Here is a 22,272-nt window from a genome sequence, read left to right as displayed (position 1 = left end):
TAGATGACAGAAGGGCAAAAGAGGGTACTCAGGAAGGACAAAGAAAAAGAAGACAAACAATGAATTCTTTGCCTCAGTCTTTATGGAGAAGGATGCTAAAAAAATATCCACATCTGAAAATTCTTTAATGATGGAGATTCTGAGTAACTAAAACAAAAATCTATGACAATGTAAATCAAATTGACAAACTAAAGAGTAAGAAATCACCGGGACTGGATCGCATCCACTCCAAAGTTCTAAAAAAAACAAAACAAACAAAAACAAAATTTAATTGCTAACCTATTACTAGTGACTCATTTAAAACAGCCATGATTCCTGAAGTCTGGAAGATGGCCAGTGACACACTGGTTTTTTATAAAGGGCTCAAACTAGTAAGCTAACATCAGTGCCAGGCAAAATGATAGAAGTCATCCTTAAAATCACTAGAAATATAGATCAACATGGCTTAATGTGGAAAGGTCAACATGCTTTTAGCAAGAGGAAGTCTTGTGTTAACAATCTGTTAGAATATTTTGAAAGTGTAAATAAAACATGTAGATAGAAGTGAGCCAGTTGATAAAGTGTATTTGAACTTTCAGAAGGCATCTGACAAAGTTCCCCATGAAAGACTCCTCAGGAAATTACAAAGTCAAGGGATAGGAGGAGGCAGTGCTGTATTGCAGATTGGTAACTGTTTAGAAGTCAGGAAACAGAGGGTAGGACTATATAGTCAGTTTTCCAAATGGAAAAAGGTCATTAGTAGAGTACCACAAGGATAGGTACTGGAACATTTGGGACACGATATTCTAATCTGAATAATTAGGTAAGAGTTGTCTGGCTAATTTACAAGGGATATTCAGTAGCATGGCTAAGATGTTGAATATCCCGAAGAAATCTCCACTTAGCTGGCTAACTCACATCTGGCTAAGTTTAGACCTATCGAGCAGGTTTAACTTATCAATCTACCACAGGTGGGTAAGTCAGAATATCGTCACTTATCAGGTTATGATAGACCGATAAGTAGCTCCTCCGTGAACCACCCATTGCCTATTAGATATCGGGTTATCTACTTATCCGGCTAAGTGGCAAATGCTGAACGTAGCCAGATATTAAGCAGCTGCCTCTTAGCCAGATAAGTCGCTATTTATTTGGATAAATTGTGCTGAATATCAGTCTCATGCTGTTAAACATTCATAAATGATTTGGAAAAGACGAGTAAGGCGATCAAATCTGCAGATAACACAAAATTATTCAAATTTGTTAAAACAGCAACAGATTGTGAGGAACTGCAGAAGCACCTTGCAAGACTAGGAGACTGAGCAACTGAATGACAGCGCTAGTTTTACGTAGAAAAGTGCAAAGTGATGCAGGTACACAATGCTGGATTCTGGATTCTGTATTGGCAGTCAATACCCAGAAAAGACCCTTGGAGGTCCATGTGGACAATATGTTTAAATCCTCAGCTTGATGTGCAAATAAAATGTTAGGAATAATATGAAAAGTAATGGAGAATAAAACAAAAAATATACTGCTTCTGTATTGAGGCATGGTGTGACCTTGAGTACTATGTGCAGCTCTGGTTGCCCCAACTCAAGAAAGACATAGAGGAACTATGTCAGGTAAAGAAAGCTATTGCTGTCCCTAAGAGTGAATAACAGGACTGGATCTTCTTTATGGGATCTGCCAGGCACCCCTGTTTCTTGTGAACCAGCATGATGGGACTACTGTCTTGAATGTTGGTATATAAAAAAACTTAAATAAAATAAAATAAATAAATGTGACCTGGACTGGCCACTGTCAGAGACAGGATACTGGGCTAGATGGACTTTGGTCTAACCCAGTATGGCAATTTTATGTTCTTGTATTCTTATGTATTGAGAAAGTTAGCTACAGCTCTTGAGCTGTAGCTAACTTTCCAGGACCAGTGCAGCATGCAAAGATTTTCAAATGCTGAACTATTTATTAGGGATGTGCAATCGTTTTTCCCGAATTAGGAGAACCGATAAAATGATCAAATTTTTTCCGAAATTTCCGAAATTTCGGAAAAAATTCATTTTCCGGTTAGTGCACACTAACTGGAAAATCAGGGCCCCTGAAAAAAAAACCCCGAATCGCGGGAAAAATGAAATTCCCGCGGGGGGCCCCGAAACAAATCCCGACATGATCTAAGAACCCGAAACACATCTCTACTATTTATTGCCATAGAATTAAGCTGCTTCACATACCACCAGGAATTAGTGCAGTTAGTATAGCTGTGTTTAAAAAAGGATTGGATAAGTTCTTGGAGGAGAAGTCCATTACCTGCTATTAAGTTCACTTAGAGAATAGCCACTGCCATTAGCAATGGTAACATGGAATAGACTTAGTTTTTGGGTACTTGCCAGGTTCTTATGGCCTGGATTGGCCACTGTTGGAAACAGGATGCTGCGCTTGATGGACCCTTGGTCTGACCCAGTATGGCATTTTCTTATGTTCTTATATATGAAGTCAGTCTCCAAGATAATATTCAGTTGGCTTTCCCTAATGTAGAAGCTAGTGATATGCATTCATTTGAAATGAACGGGCAATCTCAAATGAAACAGATATTTTCATTATTTTTTGTTAAAAACAAAACAAATGGACAGTGCCCCTGAAATTAATGAATATTTTTGTTGGCAATTTTTTTAATCCCATTTAGGTTCATGAGTCAAGCAAAGCTGCAAAGGCTATTTTTTTCTACTCAAGGCAAACCAGACAAAATGGAGCCAGGGTTGGAAAGGACAAGAAAGGAAATGGACCAATTAAGTGGCAGCTGCGTGGAATGACAATGAATTTCTCATTTTCTTTTTAACCTGAAACTGAAAACAAAATGAATCACCATTTGGTTCCCTCAATTTCTCTATTAGATTTCAAACAGAGAAGTTTTAATTCCAAAGCTCTCTCTCAGAAAAATATTTGGATGGGACTAGAAGGAGAAACTTAAAGCAAGGTGGGCTAGGTTCCTGACTGTTGTCACAGTGTCATTGTGTGAGATAGGACACTGCAATTTAATCTGTCCGATAACTGTTACAAAGCTACGGTATCATTGAATAGGCAAGAATAAGAAGAATGTGTCTCTCTGTGCACTTGCACCACAGAGAGAGATCTGTTTTTTATCTTAATGGCTGCAGTATCTCTGAGCGCTGACTAAATAGAACACCAGGCTTTCTTTTCTTTTGCTCTCTCTGACTTTGTGGAAAACTGAGTCAGTATATTTTGACTATACTTATATGAAGGGGGGGGGCAGCTTTTGTCCATTTACTAATTGAAGCCTACATAGTCATAGTCAGCAAGCAGAGAGCGTGTGGCACAGTTTGTTACAAAAGTAACATCTGTTCTGCACGAAAAGTTCCCTTATGGAGAAAGGCTAAACAGAATAGGGCTCTTTTTCTTGAAGAGAGATAACAGAGGGGATATAAATGAGATTTATGAAATCATGAGTGGGGTGAAATGGATAAATATGAAAGGGTTATTAGAATTATGCAGACCAAATATAGGGCCGGATTTTAAAAGGGTTACGCGCATGAGGTACGCGCGCAACCCTTCTAAAATGGCCCTGCGCGCACCGAGCCTATATTGCATAGGCTTCCGGCGCGCACAAAGTCCCGGGGCTTTCTTGGGGTGGGCGTGTCGGGGGGCGTGACGCAATCGGCACGCCATCCGGGGGCATGTCGGGGTGTGTGATGCAGCCGGCGCGTCATCCGGGGGCGGTGCCACGGGCGTGGTTTCGGCCCGGGGGCGTGACCGCGGCCTCCAGACCAGCCCCCGGATCAGAACATGGCGCGCGGTAGGGAAGGGAGGGGAAGGTGGGGGGAGGCAGAAGGAAAGTTCCCTCCGAGGCCGCTCCGAAATCGGAGCGGCCTTGGAGGGAACAGGCAGCGCACGCAGGGCTCAGCGCACGCAAGTTGCACAAATGTGCACCCCCTTGCGCGCGCCTTTTAAAATGTACCCCATTTGTGTTTCATTTCTTAACATTTGGGGTCAAATTTCTGGGTTGTTCAGGGTGCTTTTCTTTCTTTTTATAGGTTTTGCAAGAGTGTTCACTATTTATGAATAGCATCCACTATTCAGAAATAGCACACACTATTTTCCATCGATAATCAGGGCTTAATTAGCCACACTGTCTGGGTGACATCATCCAATGATGCACCACGCAGAGCTCTCTCTGAGAATCAGAGCTTTGCTCTGCTGCACATATGCAGCGGTTCCTGCACGGACATTAGGTACGTTCCTCCTCAGACTTTTTTTTTCCGCTTCACACAGATGTGCAGAAGCCTCTCAGACGTTTTTCTCCTCAGATCTCTTTTTTCGTGCAACTGATCACCATAACATAACTTTTCAGTGCTACTTGCCATGTCAAAGAAGCCGGGGCTTTAGGTTCCATCAATGCGAACATATTATGTCCATCACTGATGGTCACAATTATTGTTACATCTGCTTGGGCCCAGACCACGACCAAGCATCGTGTCGCGATTGTGGTTGCATGTAACTGAGGGCACAGAGACAGAACATCGAAGATAGTGCACTCCAAGATCAGGAAGCCAGATATGGTAGCTATGTTCATCTTCACGTTTGTCAACGCATTCTTCGCTCAGGCCTAAAAAAGGTCATCACCATCCATGCTTTATTCCATAAGCTCTGCATCTGTGTTGATTCGATAACAGGGCGATTTGTCTCCAAACTTGCACGAGAGAAGCCTGTTTTCTCATGCTGATTCTCCCAGTACTCGACAAGGATGACCATTGCCTTTAATATCTGTGAGACCTAGGCCTCCGTCTCTGGTAAGTCAATCTGCTCAAGCTATGCAACAGATCACACTGATCATCAAAAATCTGTTTTCATCTAATCATTCTCAGGTGCCACCACCTACTTTTCCTCACCCAGATCCGGCACTTGCACATCACCCTATGCCGAAATGTCCCCACCACTCACCAGAGCCACAGAATCCACGCCATTCTAAGACTCCAAAACCTAGGGAAGAGCCGGCATCTCCATGGTGAGAGGATCCAATTCCTCCAGACTCTTCCACTTTGGAATACCAAGGGAATGGCTCCCAGCATCCCTCACCATCCAGTTCCACAAGTATACCTTCCAATCCTCCAGAGAAACCTCCAGAGCCGTCTTCCCTCCCCCCACCCCAAAGGACATTTCTTAGTCCAGATTTGTGGGAAAGTTTGCAACCCTATTGAAAACAGAGGTTAGGAACACGCAGAAGTGTTTGGAATTTTAAGAATACTCAATGTGTCTGCGGATGCTTCCGCGTTACCTTCCCATATGATTCTGGACAATCTTTTACTAAAGTCTTGGGAGACTCCATCTTCAAATTTGCCAGTATCCAGAAAATTGGATTTGAAGTTCCCATCTTCAGAAGTCTCCCACTTACAGAGTGGTGAACTTACCACATGCATCCATAATGGTTGAGTTCCTGCTAAAGGAAGCCAAAAAGTCCAAACCACACTCCAGGGCTCTATCTGGGAGAGAACACGAGATTCTAGACCACTTTGGAAAGAAAATCTTCCAAAGCGCCATGTTAATCTCCAGGATCCAACAGCACCAATTTTATATGGTGCAGTATCTCCACAAGTGCCTGCAGCTTCTGAAGCAATTTATCAGATCAGAAGCGGGAAAGCAGGTAACACCTGAAGAGGGTATTCGTCATCTGCTTAGGGCAGTAAATAAATCATTGTCTGTTCATTTTGACCAGGTAGATACTAATACATCCCCCATGACTCTTTTATTCGCCTTTTCACCAGGAATTTCTACCCATAAAGATTCAGCATTTCATTTTGTTTCCTGCAGAGCTTTTATCCTGATTGACACAATACTCTAACAGATAGTGCCACACTTCCACCAATTTGATCCATCCTATCATTTTGATATCAGATAAGATAAATTAGGCTAGCAACGCTAGCAACCATTCCATATCTGCACCCTTAGTTGGCAGGCAATTTTGTACGTAAGTAGCAGTACTGATTGCTTCACCCGAAAAATCATCAGATAACTGTGCATTCATCAGTAGATATCTAGTCATATCTAGCAAGCTCTGATTCTTTCTTTCTGCTTGTCCATTTTGTTCATGGCCGTAACTTATAGTATTTTCATGCTTTATAACCATTTCTCTTAGAAATTCCTCTATTTCTTTGCTGCAGAACTCCCTTTAGTTGTCAGATCTAGATATCTGAATTTTTCTCTGAAATATTTTCAACTTAGGCACAGTAATTTTTAAGCTTTTCAAAAACTTCACTTTTGACAACAGATAGGTATTAGTGTACTTTGAATAGCAGACCATAGGAATAAGAAAATAGCTCTTGCCACCCTTTGTTTTTACTGCTAGGGACCCACAACCATCTGCACAAATCAGTTCCAAAATATGTTAGGCTCGAAGGAAACAATTCTTGTTTTTGAAGAAGCAGGCTCTGGATATAGGGGCCAGCTTCTTCTTAAAGTTCCCTTGTAAATGTCAAATAATGTATCAAAATAACAAATTTGTTTTTCTGGACCCAGCACACTTGGAACATTTTCTTAGGGATCAATCCTAAATTGGTAATAAGGGAAATGGTTGTAAAAGAAAGTAAGATGCACTATGAGACAATAGTTTCTCCTCCCCTCCTAGACGTGGACTGAAACAGATTGTAAAATTATGGAAGAAATAATTCTTAAGAAATTGCCTGTTTGCTTGTTTTATATCATTCTTTTTGTAAATGTTATAATTCAATAAATATTAAATGATGAGACAAAATATGTTGCTATCTTTTATTTGCAGCACAGGAAATGAACTTCATTTTGCCTTTGCTCTTACACAGCTTTCACAGGGCATGCTCTATTCATCTTTGTAAATGTCAAACCCATCTGCAATTGCCTTCCTCCTGATCTTATGTATTCATAATTAACATGCCCATAGTGTCTGTGCCATAAATTAATCCCTCTGTTTCCATGTAAATAAGCCTCAATTCCATTGCAGTCTTCAGGCTGCAACAGTTCAAGTAAGTTAACATTTGCTTTCATTGCTTTTAGCAAAATCTCACCATCTCTCTCCCCTATATTGTCCTTGTGTTGGATCTCACAACCTTTTCCATCATGAAACAAAGATTTAGATAAGTCCAATCCAATTTAGGAGTTCAATAAATATCCATAAACTCAATAATTCTAATTTGCCCCATATTAGTCAAGCAACTTATTTGCATTTTTCCTTTTCCCTTTGCTTCAAGGGACCTGCCATCTGTCATCAGAGCTTTGTATCTTTTGTCTAAATAAATGAATGCACTTTAATTACACACATACTGGTGTTCAATGAAAGTGCACCAGAATCCATATAGTATCTGTGCTTACTATCTTGATTTGAGTTGTTTGCTATTTTCAACAAACATTTGTCTGCTATCATCATTATGGACATTTACTTTTTGAACTGTTCCTGCCTTACTGCAGTTTGGCGGCTTCCCCTCCCCCTTCCTTTCTTCAAAGGGTTTTGGTTTCCTGTTGGTAGAAGCAGTTCTAACATAGTCTTTATTTAATTTGCAATGTCTTTTTACACAGATAACATGTGACATCTCGTTTTTGCTTTAAAAATATGACCTTTCTCTGAATTTTCTGCTTTTGCAGTAGCCTGTATGTTTGAAGATGTGCTATTGCCTGTTTTCAAAAACATCTCAGGCTGCAATAGGTAATGAGTGGAGTACAAACTCCTTTATGAGCCCATCTGGCAAATCAACATCCTTGTTTGTTTGTTTTTTTTTAAGAGTCTTTTGCATTGATAATGAACTCTGGCACATGTGTGGTCAGGTCCCCCCCTTCTATTAGCTTTGTACTTAGTCTTTGGAAAATTATATATACCTAAGCAAATGGCTCCTTAAGTGTTTGCCACATCTCTTTCCCTGTAGGCAGATTTGCAATTGGCTTTAAGATGTCATCACTTACATGCAGGATTATTTCTTCTTTCAGATTGGCTTTATGCCATTCCCATTTCTGCTTAGCCTCTGTCTCAGCTAGGCAGTCTTGATCTAATGCAACCATAATGCCCATTTTGCTGAAGAAGGCTCACATCTTGGTTGATTGGGCAGGGTAGGATTTTATCTTCTTCTAGCATCACAAGGTCTTTCACTTTAGCTCAAGCCGTGTTGTACATGTTGAAGTCTTGAGACACTGAATTGGCAAATTGACATATAAAGAATCAACAATACAAGATCGATTTCTCTTCACTAAATATCATTAAGTATCAATGCAAGACTAGTTATCAACCATATTTTCTCCTGAAGAAGCCTGCGAAACAGAAGCCTTCGAAGGGATAGAGAGAATATAAGATGTAGCAGAAGTGTAAGACTACACAGGATACAGAAAAATCACTGGGATAGAGTCAATACAGGACATCGAAATATTAGTGGAACCTATATGAAGTGATAAAAATATGCACGGGACTCTACACAACATTCCTGTGAAACAATTGCAAAGTATCCTTTCTTGAAGACTGTATCCCCTTTTTAATAAAGGTGTCTCATGTGACTCATTTGCAATTCACAGAGTATCTTTCTTGAAATTCAGCTCTATTGCAAGTGTTTTGTTTCATTATAAGCACTCTGTATATATTTTGCCCATGCTTTATGTTGGTATTTATACATGCTATAGAATTTATAGAGTTTAGCAGTGCCATAGAGTTTAGAAATGGTGTGAATGAGAAATGATTGACTAGGACAATTGATCAATGGGTATGTGTGTGTTATGGTGCCAATTTTTATCTTTTGAATAGTTTTAATATTCTTTATTACTGTGCATTAAACCTTGCAACATTAACATTAACATTGCCCCGGACCCGACAAACCCGAAGCAGAGGACCGGATAGGGGTGGGAGCTAGGGCCTGCGCAGCTGGCGCGAGAGCCCATCGGGGGTAAGGCCTGCAACTTCACTTACCTACCACCGACGTCTCCCCCACCGGCCATGAGGCTCGCCGACCCGGCATTCTTCTCTCCCCAGCATGCGTCCCGCCTCCACCCCGGACAACAGCCAATCAGAGGGAGGGAAGCCCGAGCTCCAATAGGGAGGCATCTTCGGGGGCTTTAAACACCAGCACTCCCTCCAAGCGCCGGGCGTCGCGCACCGAAGGAGTGCGACAAAGGGGCCCGCCCCTTTGTGCGCCCCCTTAGAGCAGCACTTAGTTCACACTTCTTCCTCAGCTCGGCTTACCCACTAAATTCGGACTACTACCCGGCACCATTGGCCAGATTCCGGCTTACTTTCCACATCTTCAGCAGTTCTACCTTCCTTATCAACTCTTCCTTACTCACCATCCACCTATGATGCATTCTTTCGCTATCCTCATAATCTACAACCAATTTGCAAGTCGGCCCAGTTCAGCTGCTCTTCCCACCCTCCATCATCAGAGGTTTATTCCTATCATGGTATCACCGGTCACACAATTACTCGGTCTCTCACTCTTCTCACTAACCTTATTCAATGCTCAATCTCTCACCAAAAAAACTCACATCTTGAACGACTATCTGACAGACGCAAAACCAGACATCTGCGCAGTCACAGAAACCTGGTTTAAACCCACGGACACTGTTCTAACGAACCAGCTCCCCACTTAACTATATAACATCCTCTCAATCCCTAGACACAAAAAAAGAGGAGGAGGTCTTCTCTTAGCTGCTAAAAAAGGTCTGGGATTATCCTTGCATCTATCAAATTCCACAACCAATCTGAGCATCTTCAACTAGGCCTATTCTTCGCATCTCCAGGAAGACTGGATTCGGAACCCCTCCCCCGTGATCGAATTCATTGCCAAACATATCAACGCAGACAAACCAGCCATCATGATGGGAGTCTTTAACTTACACGTAGATGCGTCACCACAATCCCCAAACTGCGAATCTTTTCTATCCGCAATCAGCCACTTGGGATTCAAACAAATTGTCAATAGCCCAACGCACAAAGCGGGACACACATTGGACCTCATATTCATAAACGAAGGCATCTCCATATCTAACAACCCAACTTGCTCTCCGGTCCCCTGGTCAGACCATCAGATCATCTCCACAGAGCTGGAGATCAAAGAACACCCACCTCATTCCTTCCCGAAAACCACAATCCAATTCAGGAAACCCTGTCCCATAGACCACCTCAGCGCTCAGCTCTCTACAGAACTAACCCAGCTCGACCTCACAGATGCTAACACAGTGACTACCTCCTGGTTCAACATCACCAACAAAATTGCAGAACAATCCTGCCCAAAGATTTCTAACACACTTCACCCGTCTCCGGACAACAGGAAACCCTGGTTCACACCTGAACTGAAATCCCTCAAGCAAGACTTATGAAGAAAAGAACACACATGGCGCAAAAATCCCTCCACCTCGACTCTAGCTGCGTACAAATCACTCCTAAACTCCTATAGGAACGCCATCCTCAGAATTAAGAAAGACTTTTACTCTAAAAAAAAAATCCATCACTTCATTTTTGATTCCAAAGCCTTGTTCTCTTTCGTCTCAGCACTCACCAAACCATCCCCACCCATCATACCGGATGACCTAGCTCTTAGCAAAGCCACAGAACTTGCCCACTACTCTGAGAACAAAATCACCAAACTCATCTCTCCCCTCACAACCGCCATCTCCAGTTCCCCGATCCCGCTCACAACTGTTCCTCTATGAAACACTACTCTGGAATCCTTTGAATCAACCTCATCTCTGGAAATTGAAAATATCATCAAGAAGCTTAAACCCTCATCACACCCATCTGACTCAATTCCTCCTAATCTTCTCCTCTCCATACCAAACATCATTGCCAAGCCCATAGCAGAGGTCATTAACTGTTCCCTCGCACAAGGTTTAGTCCCTGACCAACTAAAACTCGCAATACTTAAACCTCTACTAAAAAAACCCAACCTATCTCCAACAGACCCAGCAAACTTCCGCCCCATAGTGAACCTGCCTCTGATTGCCAAACTTATGGGAAAAATAGTGAACAAGCAACTTTCAGAATATCTGGAGGAAAATAATTTTCTAGCCCCATCGCAGTTTGGCTTCCGCAAATCCCTTAACACAGAATCTCTTCTAACATCACTCTCAGACACCATCATTTTAAACCTGGAAAAAAAACAACCCTCTCTCTTAGCTCTTCTAGATCTTTCTGCTGCCTTTGACACTGTGAACCATTCAATCCTTTTAGAGAGGCTTGCAGATTTAGGCGTCAAGGGAGTCACACTTAACTGGTTCAAATCCTTCCTGGATAACAGGTTCTTCAAGGTCAGGATCAACAACAAAGAATCACACCCAATCAGATCCAACCTGGGAGTCCCACAGGGCTCATCCCTTTCACCTACCCTATTCAACATCTACCTTCCCCCACTCTGCCAACTACTCACAAATCTAAAACTCACACATTACCTCTATGCGGACGATGTCCAGATACTTATCCCAATCACAGACTCCCTTCACAAGACATGGGCCTTTTGGAATAGCTGCCTTCAAGAAATCAACCTTCTCCTCACCAGCCTCAACCTCGTTCTCAATACTAATAAGACAGAGATTCTCATCATATCCCAGGATGAAAACAACGTTATTCTCAACCCCCCAAGCTCCTCCCAATTTACCAAATCATCTATTAATCATTCTCCATTTGTTAGAGATCTAGGGGTTATGCTTGACAACCAGCTTAGCCTAAAAAAATTTGTTAACACCACCACTAAAGAATGCTTTTTCAAATTACAGGTACTTAAAAAACTTAAACCCCTCCTCCACTTCAGAGATTTCCATCTGGTACTCCAATCTATCATTCTGTCTAAAATTGATTACTGCAATTCCCTTCTTCTGGGGCTGCCCGCAAACACCACCAAACCCCTTCAGATGGTTCAGAACGCCACAGCAAGGATCCTTACCAACGCGAACAAGAGAGAGCACATCACCCCCATCCTTCAGAAACTCCATTGGTTACCCATCAAATCCAGGATTCTCTTTAAAGTCCTCATGATGATCCACAAGGTTATTCACAATATCTCCCCCCTTAATCTTAGCATCCAACTACGTCCTCACATCTCGGACAGACCCATCAGAAGTGCCTACAAAGGCACTCTATTTGCACCCCCTGCTAAAACCTCTTTAAGGAAGCGAGCCTTATCAGCAGCGGGTCCCTCACATTGGAATGCGCATCCCCCGGACCTCCGCAAAGAACCCTGCCCTCTGGTATTTTAAAAAAACGCTTAAAACCTGGCGTTTCAGTCTAGCCTTGCAGGAAAGATAATACTCTGACGAAGACGCTTATCGGACAAGGCCATGCCACACTATCAATTTAGTCCGCCCTCTTCTCTCATGGACCTTCCCCAAGTCTCTTAGCTCCCTGTCATCCAGCATGACCAACCCACCCTTCACGGCTTCCAGACCTGGTGCCTAGCTACTGAATCTGCATCTAGTCACCTATCTGATTAACTCTGTAATTAATGCTGTAAATTAACGGATCGCACATGTTTTTCCTATGTTCTCTTGAATCCTATTCGATTAGACAGGGAAATTTTTTCACCGAGCATTCACAGCAGTTCCTAATTCCCTGTAATTAACTAATTTGAATGTACCCTTAGTTGAATTGTAGCTAAGTTGTTCGGTTAGCAAAGTTATTAAGTTTCTTGTACCTTCGTGTTCCTTGTATCACCCCCAGGCGACTGTTTAGTTCTCTGTAAACCGGTGTGATGTGTATGCTATACAGGAACGCCGGTATATAAAAACTAATAAATAAATAAATAAATATCTTTCAAATCATTTAAAACATTTGTGGTATTACTTACCCTATTTTAGGGTTCTCTGACAGATATATAGTTTTAGGTACCCACATATTTTTATTTAAAGCCTAGATCCAACATACTTATATATATATATATATATAAAATGGAACTTTCTGGTGTGGTTACAACACATTCTATATTTAAGACATGTTACAGTCCAAAAAAGGCTATTCACTTGGTGTCCAGTGCATAACTTAATGTTGGAGGCTGTGGTTTAACCTCAGTGTTCAAAGTAGTGCAGCAGAAAGAATGCACACACCGCTTAATAGTAAGTTACAAAAAACAAATTTAGTATTTGAGAAACAAAGCATCTATGCAAAACAATAATGCCTACTCTCTTTAGAAGCTGCAGCTCAGTTGCAGGGCAGATCAGAAGGGAAACCTGAAAGCAGCAAACAGGGAAATAAAGAGAAGCAAAGTGTATCTTATAACATTAGCTCAACCCCCATGTCCAATCCCAAGAAATAAGAGCTAAATAGAGAGAGCGAGAAGGAAACATAGAAAGATCTAAAACATCTACACCCTAGAGGAAAGGCAGAATACGGGAGATAAGAAATGGTCATTTAGATACTTCCAAGGTTTCTATGTACAGGTAGCAGGCTTCTTTCAACCAAAAGGAGGCCGACTAAGAATCTTATGTTATCGATTTGGAGGAGATTGCCGGGGTTCAATCTCCGGTATACCTATCTGCTGATAGTATCAATGGAACAGACTGTGCCGCCAATGTCGATGGTTCGGTATCCATCGGTGCGACTCCTTAGTCCTTCGATACCAATGTTGCCGATGGCTCGGACTTTTTCGACCCGAAGAGCTGCTCCTTCTGGGTCATCTCAGCACATAAACAGCAACCCCAGATGTCATACAATGACACCAGGCAGAGGACACATATCTCATGCGGATCCATTATGGACATGATCCTCGGGCACCGGGGGCATCACTGAAAACCGGACGTGGCCATGTCAGATGAAACAAAAAGGACCGCGAAAGGAAACTTACATCTCCGAAAACCCTGATTAGGAGACGTTATGGGAAGGCACTGAGAGGGACCCGGCAACGGGACAAGAAAAAACTCATGAAAAATACGAGAAAAGATGAAGTTTTCCACAAGGTCAAAACAGCCAAAGTGAGCTCACTTACACTGTTAGGCTTACAGCTCTGTGGAAAAATAGAGACTAGACAGGAACCCTGCCTAGATGTTTGGTATAGGGCATGCTGGGCATGTTCAATGAGCCTAGCTAAAGTTCTAGAAACTCTGACACAAGTTTACCGCATTGGGGCTCCATCTGCTGTTGTCACTCACGTGTGAGGACTACCATCCTGCTTATACTCTGAGAAAACAAAGTATAACTGCTGAGTTTGGGGTGAATTGTTTCTGTTACCATGTTGCAGAACACATGCATGGAGCTGATGCTGTTGTATTGTTTTTATGAATTTATATTTGTTCACTCACTTTAACAAAATAACACAAAAATACGTTCTTTTTATGCGTTATTACCTAAAAATATGAATATTCTATCTACTTTGTGTATGTGTTCTTTTTTTTTTTTTACCTCCTACTATGGTTTCTTTGGGAGGGAATGAGCAGGAATATCTTTCCAGACCCTTTTTTCAGGTTATAGATTCAGAGCAGCAGGGATTTTCTTCTGTAGGCCCACCCCTCAGCTCTCATCCTGTGTTGCCATTATCACTGAGTGCAAGGTTTCCATATGAAAACGAGTCACACACAAATGATGGTTGACTCCTTTGAGATCCACTATGGGATGAAAAGAACCCTCCTTCTTGTGCACAATGAAAAATGGAATAGCGGCCCATATTTTCTGGAGACGTGGGCACTGGAACCACAGCCCGCAGGCTGAGGAGTCTTGACAACAAACACTCCACTGCCTGTCTCTTCTGTGGAGAGTTGCAGGGAGACACCATGAACACATCCTGAGGTACACTGCGAAACTCCAGCGCATAGCCATCCCTTATCACCTTTAGAACCTAGTGGTCTGTTGTGAAATCAACCCACCTCAGATAAAAAAGAGAGAAGTGACTTCCTATCTCCTGATCCCAGAGGTGGATCAGCATACCTTCACTGGGAGTCTTGGGGTGTTCCATTACCTGAGCCTGCGCCCCATCTTGTTTACCTGGGACAAAAGGACTGAGATCTACTCAAAGGTCGAGTCCACTGAAAAGCCTCTGTAGGATCGAAAACGTCTGAACCCCCAAGAACAATCTTTCGTGCTGAAGGATCGCGGGGCCAATTTCTTATCCTCTGGTAATCAAGGAACCAGGGCCTCACCCCACTTATTGGCCATTTTCTCCAGCTCATTCCCAAATAAAAGTGAGCCTTTAAAGGGCAACTTTGTAAGGCTAGACTTTGATGATGTAGCAGCTGACCAATTTCTCAGCCATAGCTGACACCTAGCCGCTATTACTGAAGCCACCCCTCTGGCTGAAGTGCGGTCCAAATCGCAGCTCGTTGGTTCCATCACTGCCCTGGAATTTATACCAGATTCATCGATCTCCTGAGACAGCAGTAAACAAGAGCGAGCTACCAGGGAACAACAGGAAGCTATCTTCAAATTCATTGCCATTGCTTCAAATGCCTTCTTAAGGATAGCCTCAATTCTGCTATCTTGTGCATCCTTTAAGGCCACTCCCCCTTCTAGAGGAATAATCATCTGCTTGATAAGAGCACACACAAGCACATCCATCTTCAGAAAACGTAACGGCTCTCTCAAAACTGAATCCAGGGGGTACAGTCCTTCCAAGACTCTTTCCCCTTAAAAATTAGCTTCTGAGGCACCCATTCAAGATCAATTAATTCTTGAATGGCCTCCATAATAGGGAAGAAACATGAGGCTTTATGCAAGGAAATCAAAATGGGATCTTTCTCTGGCTCAGACATGAATTCAGCCCCAGGTACTCCCAGTATCTTCAATGTCTGGGAAATCAGAACCGGTGACTCATCTCTGTGAAAGAACCTTAACACAGTTCTATACGGCTCCAATCCCAGAGGAATTTCCCCATCTTCCATGGAATAAAGATCGGTCTCATCATCCATGCCCTCTGGGTCCCTATCAGGAAAACCGGCTCCAGGCATACCCCAATGCTTAACGGCAGCACCAGGCATGTGGGATCTCACTGCTTGCAATCCTGACATAAGATTGGCTGGGACCAGGGACTGAGCCTCAAGGAAGGAGTTCAGTCCTTGAAATAATTCTACTCAAGGAAAGGCAGAAGGATACATGCCAAAACCAGGGGGCAATTGTCCTGGGCCCACTGAACTACCTTCCCCCGCTGACAAACCAGTTAGGGGAGCTCCAAAATCAGGTGACCCTTCTGGCAGCTCTTTTTACATTCCCGCACCAGGCTGGGAAGAACCAGGCTTAGTAAAATCAGACAGAGGTAATTCTCCCTGAGCCTCCAAACAGTGCTGACAAGTTAGAGGTGCAATGTAAAAAGTTATACCAAGGACAACAACAACAGAGATTGTATGTTTCTCAGAATTAAAAGTTTTTATTCTTATGCGCATAAGGAAGTCAGCTCCAAAGTTGAAGAGCCTGACTTCCTTATGCGCATAAGAATAAAAACTTTTAATTCTGAGAAACATACAATCTCTGTTGTTGTGTCCTTGGTATAACTTTTTACATTGCAGATGGTGCATTTTTCCGGGAATCGAAGAGTCTGAAGCAGGGCAGCTGGAGAGAGGACGCCAGCTGACCTGAAGCAGGACAGCACAGCCCGAGAGCCCTTCTCTCGATTCGAACGGAATACAGGACACAAGATCTCTGAAGGTATTTTTATTCTTTTCTCCTTGTTTTTTTGTGCTGTGCCATTTGTATTGCACTAACATTGAGACCTTTAAGGGAGATGTGCATATTTATTTTTGTACTATTATGTGGAGACTAGTGTGTTCCTCTGAATTACAAAGTAATGGTCTGAAATAGCCAGCGGATTAATACAGGGAGCAGGGCTCCAGGAAATTAATTTAGGGAGTTAGACTCCCGGGAAAAATACCGGGCCCGGTGAATTACAGGAAGGTGAAATCCCTCGGAATACAGCCTAGGTAAATAGGCTGGGGCAGTCTAGACCAGTGGTTCTCAACCGGTGTGTCGTGACACACCAGTGTGTCACCAAGAACATGCAGGTGTGTCGCCACACTTCCCGCTCCCCCACTGACCCAGCTGCTCCCCCTCCCAAGCAAAATCGGCACCAGCATGCTCTCTTCTTCCCGCCCCCCCGCAGCCCAGAAGAGGAAGTGGTAAGCAGCGGGTGCGTGCGCGGGAAGAAGAGATCATGCTAGTGCAGGCAGCGTCGGCCCGAAGAAAAGAAGAGAGGCACTGCCTGAAGAATGAGTTGCACGGCTCGGAGAAAAACAAAGAATGTCGTCAATCCCCGCAGCCGATAGGACTCCTTTCTCCGTGAGGGCTGAAAATGAAGTAGGTTGCTGTTGCCTTTAGGGTTATAAGTGGAGGAGGCTGCTGCTGCCACTAGTTTGGGAGGGGGGGGAGAGTGAGTGAATGAGCAAACGTGTGTTTGAGATCTGTGTGTGTGAGTGAGAGAGCATGTATGTGAATGATTGAGAGCCTGTACATGTGAAAGAGTATGTGTGTGATTGAGAGCATGTATGAAAGTGAGAGAAAGATAGATCATGTGTGTGTGTGATTGAGAGCTGGTTTAGGTGAGGGAGCATGTGATTGAGAGCCAGTGTGTAAATGAGAGAAAGAGAGAGAGCATGTTTGTAAGCATGTGAATGAGAGTCTGTGTGTGAGAGAATAAGACAGCATGTATATGTGTGATTGAAAGCCTGTGCATGTAAGCCTGAAAAGATAGACAGCATGTGTGTAAATGTGTAATTAAGAGCCTATATAAGTGAGAGAGAAAAAGTACGTGTATATGTGAACGACTGAGAGCCAGTGAGAGAGAGAGAGAGGAGAAATTTGCAAGCAAACCATCCCTCCCTCCTGCTAATTCAAAACAATCTCGGGCCACCTGGATATCAAACGTTCCCAGGTATACAGAGCAAAAAATTGTTTGTATTCTTATTATTTTTCATTACTGGGTCTGTGTGTCTGCTATTTTGAAATATTTTATTGGTATCTAGAAATTTTTGATATGAGTATTTAATTATTAGATATTTCATTCATCCGTTGTTTTGAAATAATCTGTTCTTTTTGTTAGTATGGTTTTACTGATTTTATATTTCTTGATTTGTTTTATAAGGATGGACGACGTTTCTTTTTTTCCTTTGTTGCACTGCATACAGAGACTTTGGCTTGTTGCAGTTTCCAATTCAGTGTTTGTCTGCATGCTTCTAGTTATGCGTTTTGGTCTCTTTATTCTTTGTTAGGTGAGGGTCAGCACATGTGATTCAGGTGAGGTTTTCTGCTGTCGTGTAGTTTCTGTGTAGGGCGCTATAGCAGCCTGACTTGGTCCATTTTCCTAAAAGGAGATGTATTGGTGTCTTAAGGCCTTGTATAATATTTTCAGTGTTGCCTTTTCTTAGGTAAGGTGGTTACTGTTAAGTGCTGGAAACTGGTGCTGTTTTGGTGTATCTTTTTCTTGTGTCATTCGTAACAATAAAAATAATACTGGACCTTTATTTTTTATTTCAGTCATAAATTGTAATGAGCAGTGTGTCACATGTGAGCGTGGTCTGTCAGGTGTGTCACACATGTGAGCGTGGTCTGTCTGCGGCACACGATTGGAAAAAAAGGTTGAGAACCACTGGTCTAGACTGGGATACAGGGAGGTGAAATCCCTGGGAATATAGGGGAGGAGAGAGGTGTGAGTTAATGTGCTGGGGGAAAAAAATCATCTCTAAACCTGTTTCCTGTTGTTCTTTGCAATTTTAAAATTGGAATTGCTGAGAGGTGAGAAAGCCCAGATTGAGGGAACAGGACCCGGTGTGACGTCATCGAGAGGCGCCACTCAGACTGAGATAAAAACAAGGCCCCTGCGGCACACAGCCGCCAGAGCGCTGCCGAAGCCGCGCGCCAAAGGGGCGCACCCCTGGGTAAGAAAACAAAATTATGGGAAGGAAACTAAAATCGAAAAATTATACTTCTTCACCATCAACCCCTTTGTCAAAAAGAGTTGGACCTAGGGACTCACAAATAGTGTGACTGTGTGAGTCCAGTTTTGGGGGAACAATAGAAGGAAACTCCTTATCAGGAGTTACCTTGAGCCCTAGGTCCCCACAACCCCCCTTACAACCTATAATGGAAGGGTTATTAGAGGTGAGAAATGGTATAGAACACCATGTGAGTTGTATCCAGGCCAATATAGGTAGTGGGGATACCACTAAGGGAAATATACAATCTAATTTAGCTTTTACGGGCAGCGAGGCTGCTGTAAGAAATATTAGAATTTCCTGTCCCGCAATTATTGAGTTGTGTAATGATGGAGAAGAAAAAATTGTAGAACCTGAAAATGTATCCTTATTAGATGTGTGGAGATTAACTGCAAAGATAGATAGGAAATTGTCTAATACTATCTCTAAAGTGTATACTTTGTCAATTGAAACTAATGCAAAATTGGTAGAATTAGATGACAGAACTGAGAATTTGGAACAAACAGTAGCAAATTTGAACCCAGTAGTTAAAGATTTACAAACCACTAGTATTACTTCCATTAAAGATAACACGGTAATACATGCTAGGATAGAACAGTTAAAGAATGAAGTGAAATCATTTAATCTTCGTTTATTAAATTTTCCAATCTCTCGATTAATGTCTGATAATGAATTGTTTAAAAAATATGTAATGGAAATACTGTTATGAAATGGAAAAAATTCCAAATATTTCTAAAATGTTTTACCTTCCTAAGAGAAGAACGCTTCAAGTTGCAGAAGATTCTTTGGATAATATAGCATCTAGGGCTACTTTGCTAGTCACTTTTTCATTAAAAAAAGGATAAAGACCTGTTCTTTACTAAATATTTCCAAAATAAGAATTTAGTCTTTTGTGGCCAAAAGATACAGCCACGGCGAAAATGTTTTCTTTCTATGAAGCAAGCAGTTCTAGATATGGGAGGAACTTTTTTCCTCAAATTTCCGTGTAAGTGCCAGATAACATACCAAACCAATAAATTTGTTTTTTTTAGATCCCTCGCACTTGGAGTGTTTTCTTCAGGATAAATTCAGAATGTCTAAGGTTTAAAGGATAGGGTTGTAAAAAATATATAGATGCACGTTTGAATTTCATACCTCAACTTCCCCTAGATGTGGGCTAGACCAGGTGTTGCTATTAGAAACAATTTAGAGTGTGAGAAAATGTATATTTTGCTTTTAGCTGGGTTACTTGATTGTATCATTTATTTGTAAATGTTATAATTGAATAAATAAATTAAAAAAAAAAAAAAAAGAAATCCCTGGGAATATAGCCTAGGTAAATAGGCTAGTATAAGTATGGGAAGTGCACCCCTGTTTATGGTATAGAAAAAAAAAAAGAGAAAAAGAGGGGAAAAGGACAAAAAACCCCCCCATAAAACAGAAGTGGGGTAATAAAGAAGGGGAATTTCTGATTTCTTGCTTGGGAAATCTTGAATGCATAGAGTGTCTGTGATACTAAAGGGGCTGTTTGCTGTCAAGCATGGGAGAACTACCCAGCAAGGAGCATCATGCTATTAAGGGGGAAATTTCCAGCTGAAGATCCTTTCAAAAAGCTGTAACAATTAAGAGGTTTTTTTCTGTTAGATGGTTCCTGTACAATCTCTGCATTACTTTCAGCTCCTGCATACAGGGAAATGGTGTCTATTATGATGCAGGGTATTATTTAGTGTTATGCCAGTAAATAAACTAGTAGTTGAAGAATAAAGTGAAATATTTTTCATCTATTAGAAATTCTAGAGTTGCTTCTGCGGTAAGAAAACGTTTTTACTATTTGTCTTTATTTTGGATATTATCTATTGACATTCTGCTTCCTGCTCTGCACTATAGAATTGTGAGACATGTTTGTGCAAAATGTGCGCACCTGAAGCTATTTTCATATAACAATTAGATTTAGAAAGGCTATGAATATTTAATTTATCAGAAAAGGATATAATGCTTTTCCTTATTTCAGAATTAAAAAGAATTCCTAGGGGAGTTAATGATTGATTTTCTAGAGTTATTAAACATATTCAGAAAGTGACAAAAAAAAAAAACCAACCCGAACATGTGTCCTTTTTGCTGTTAATGCTGGGATCATGTGTAAGTCTAGCACTAGTCCTGGTGACCAGGCTTTGATAACATGTCTGACCGGACTAGTTACCAACAGTTTAATGTTTCAGCACAGTTACTGAACTAAATAGACACTGTAGATTTAAGGGAGCTTATAGGACAAAATTCTGATTTGATTTCAGAGATCATTAACTGTCTTTTCCAGAGAAGGGTGGCAAGAGTCAGGAACTGTTTGGGGAACATGGGGGCTGCTCTATTGGGGATATTGACAATTTGATTGCTGAAGAAGCAATTACTAGTGGTAAAGTTTAAAACTTGAAAGTCAAGGTAGTTAAGGGGTTAGCAGCAGAGAGAAAGGGAGGAGAGTGGGGGATGTAGGAAAGTGTTTCTCTGGTGAAGACACAAACTGAGGAGAAAACTCCATTCAATGAATTAATCTTTCAGTTTAAAAACAGACTGGTGAGGAATTAAAAGATATTATTAATAATAATAATAATAATAATAATAACCTTGATTTAGCAAGAATGTTTAATTTCATTTACAGTGAATAGAAATCTGTATCTTGTCAGTATAGAAATGACGGCAGAAGACCAAACGGCCCATCCAGTCTGCCCAGCAAGCTTTCACACTTATTTTTCTCATACTTACCTGTCTGAGGTCATGGCCCTTATTGGTAACTTTTTGGTTCTAATTTCCTTCCACCTCCGCCATTGATAGAGAGCAGTGCTGGAGCTGCATCAAAGTGAAGTATCAAGCCTAATTGGTTAGGGGTAGTAATCGCCGCAATAAGCAAGCTACTCCCACACTTATTTGTTTACCCAGCCTATGCAATTTAGTCCTTGTTGGTTGTTGTCTGAATATAAATGCTCTTTTCTTCATCCCCCCTGCTGTTGAAGCAGTGAGCTGCACTTTATATGTATTCAAAGTGAAGTATCAGGCTTAATTGGTTCAGGGTAGTAACCATGGCAACAAGCAAGCTACTCCCACACTTATTTGTTTATCCGGACTATGCAATTCAGTCCTTGTTGGTTGAATATAAATCCTCTTTTCTTCATTCCCCCCGCCATTGAAGCAGAGAGCTACACTGGAGATGCATTGAAAGTGAAGTATTAGGCTTATTTGGTTTGGGATAGTAACTGCCGCAACAAGCAAGCTACTCCCACACTTATTTGTGAATGTAAATCCTTTTTCCCCACATTTCCTCTTACCGTTAAAGCATAGAGCAATGTTGGAGTCGCATTAACCGTGTGTATGTTTGTTGATTAGGGGTATTAATCACAAGGTAGTAGCCAATATTCCCGCAAGCCTCCCCCATGCCTCTTCTCTTCATTCACATCCTCAAGACTTTATGGATCCACAGTG

At 41.8% G+C, this 22,272-nt stretch overlaps 1 protein-coding gene across 1 annotated transcript in view; it reads right to left on the bottom strand.

Annotated features, from left to right (window-relative positions):
• The window catches only part of ST8SIA1 (ST8 alpha-N-acetyl-neuraminide alpha-2,8-sialyltransferase 1), a 241,532-nt gene that overhangs the window by 163,514 nt on the left and 55,746 nt on the right, over nucleotides 1-22,272 (bottom strand).

This window comes from Rhinatrema bivittatum, chromosome 4 (genome assembly GCF_901001135.1).
Source record: "Rhinatrema bivittatum chromosome 4, aRhiBiv1.1, whole genome shotgun sequence".
In the NCBI taxonomy this organism is placed as follows: domain Eukaryota; kingdom Metazoa; phylum Chordata; class Amphibia; order Gymnophiona; family Rhinatrematidae; genus Rhinatrema; species Rhinatrema bivittatum.
Note: the sequence above shows the minus strand (reverse complement) of the source record. Positions and strands in the feature narration are given on the sequence as shown.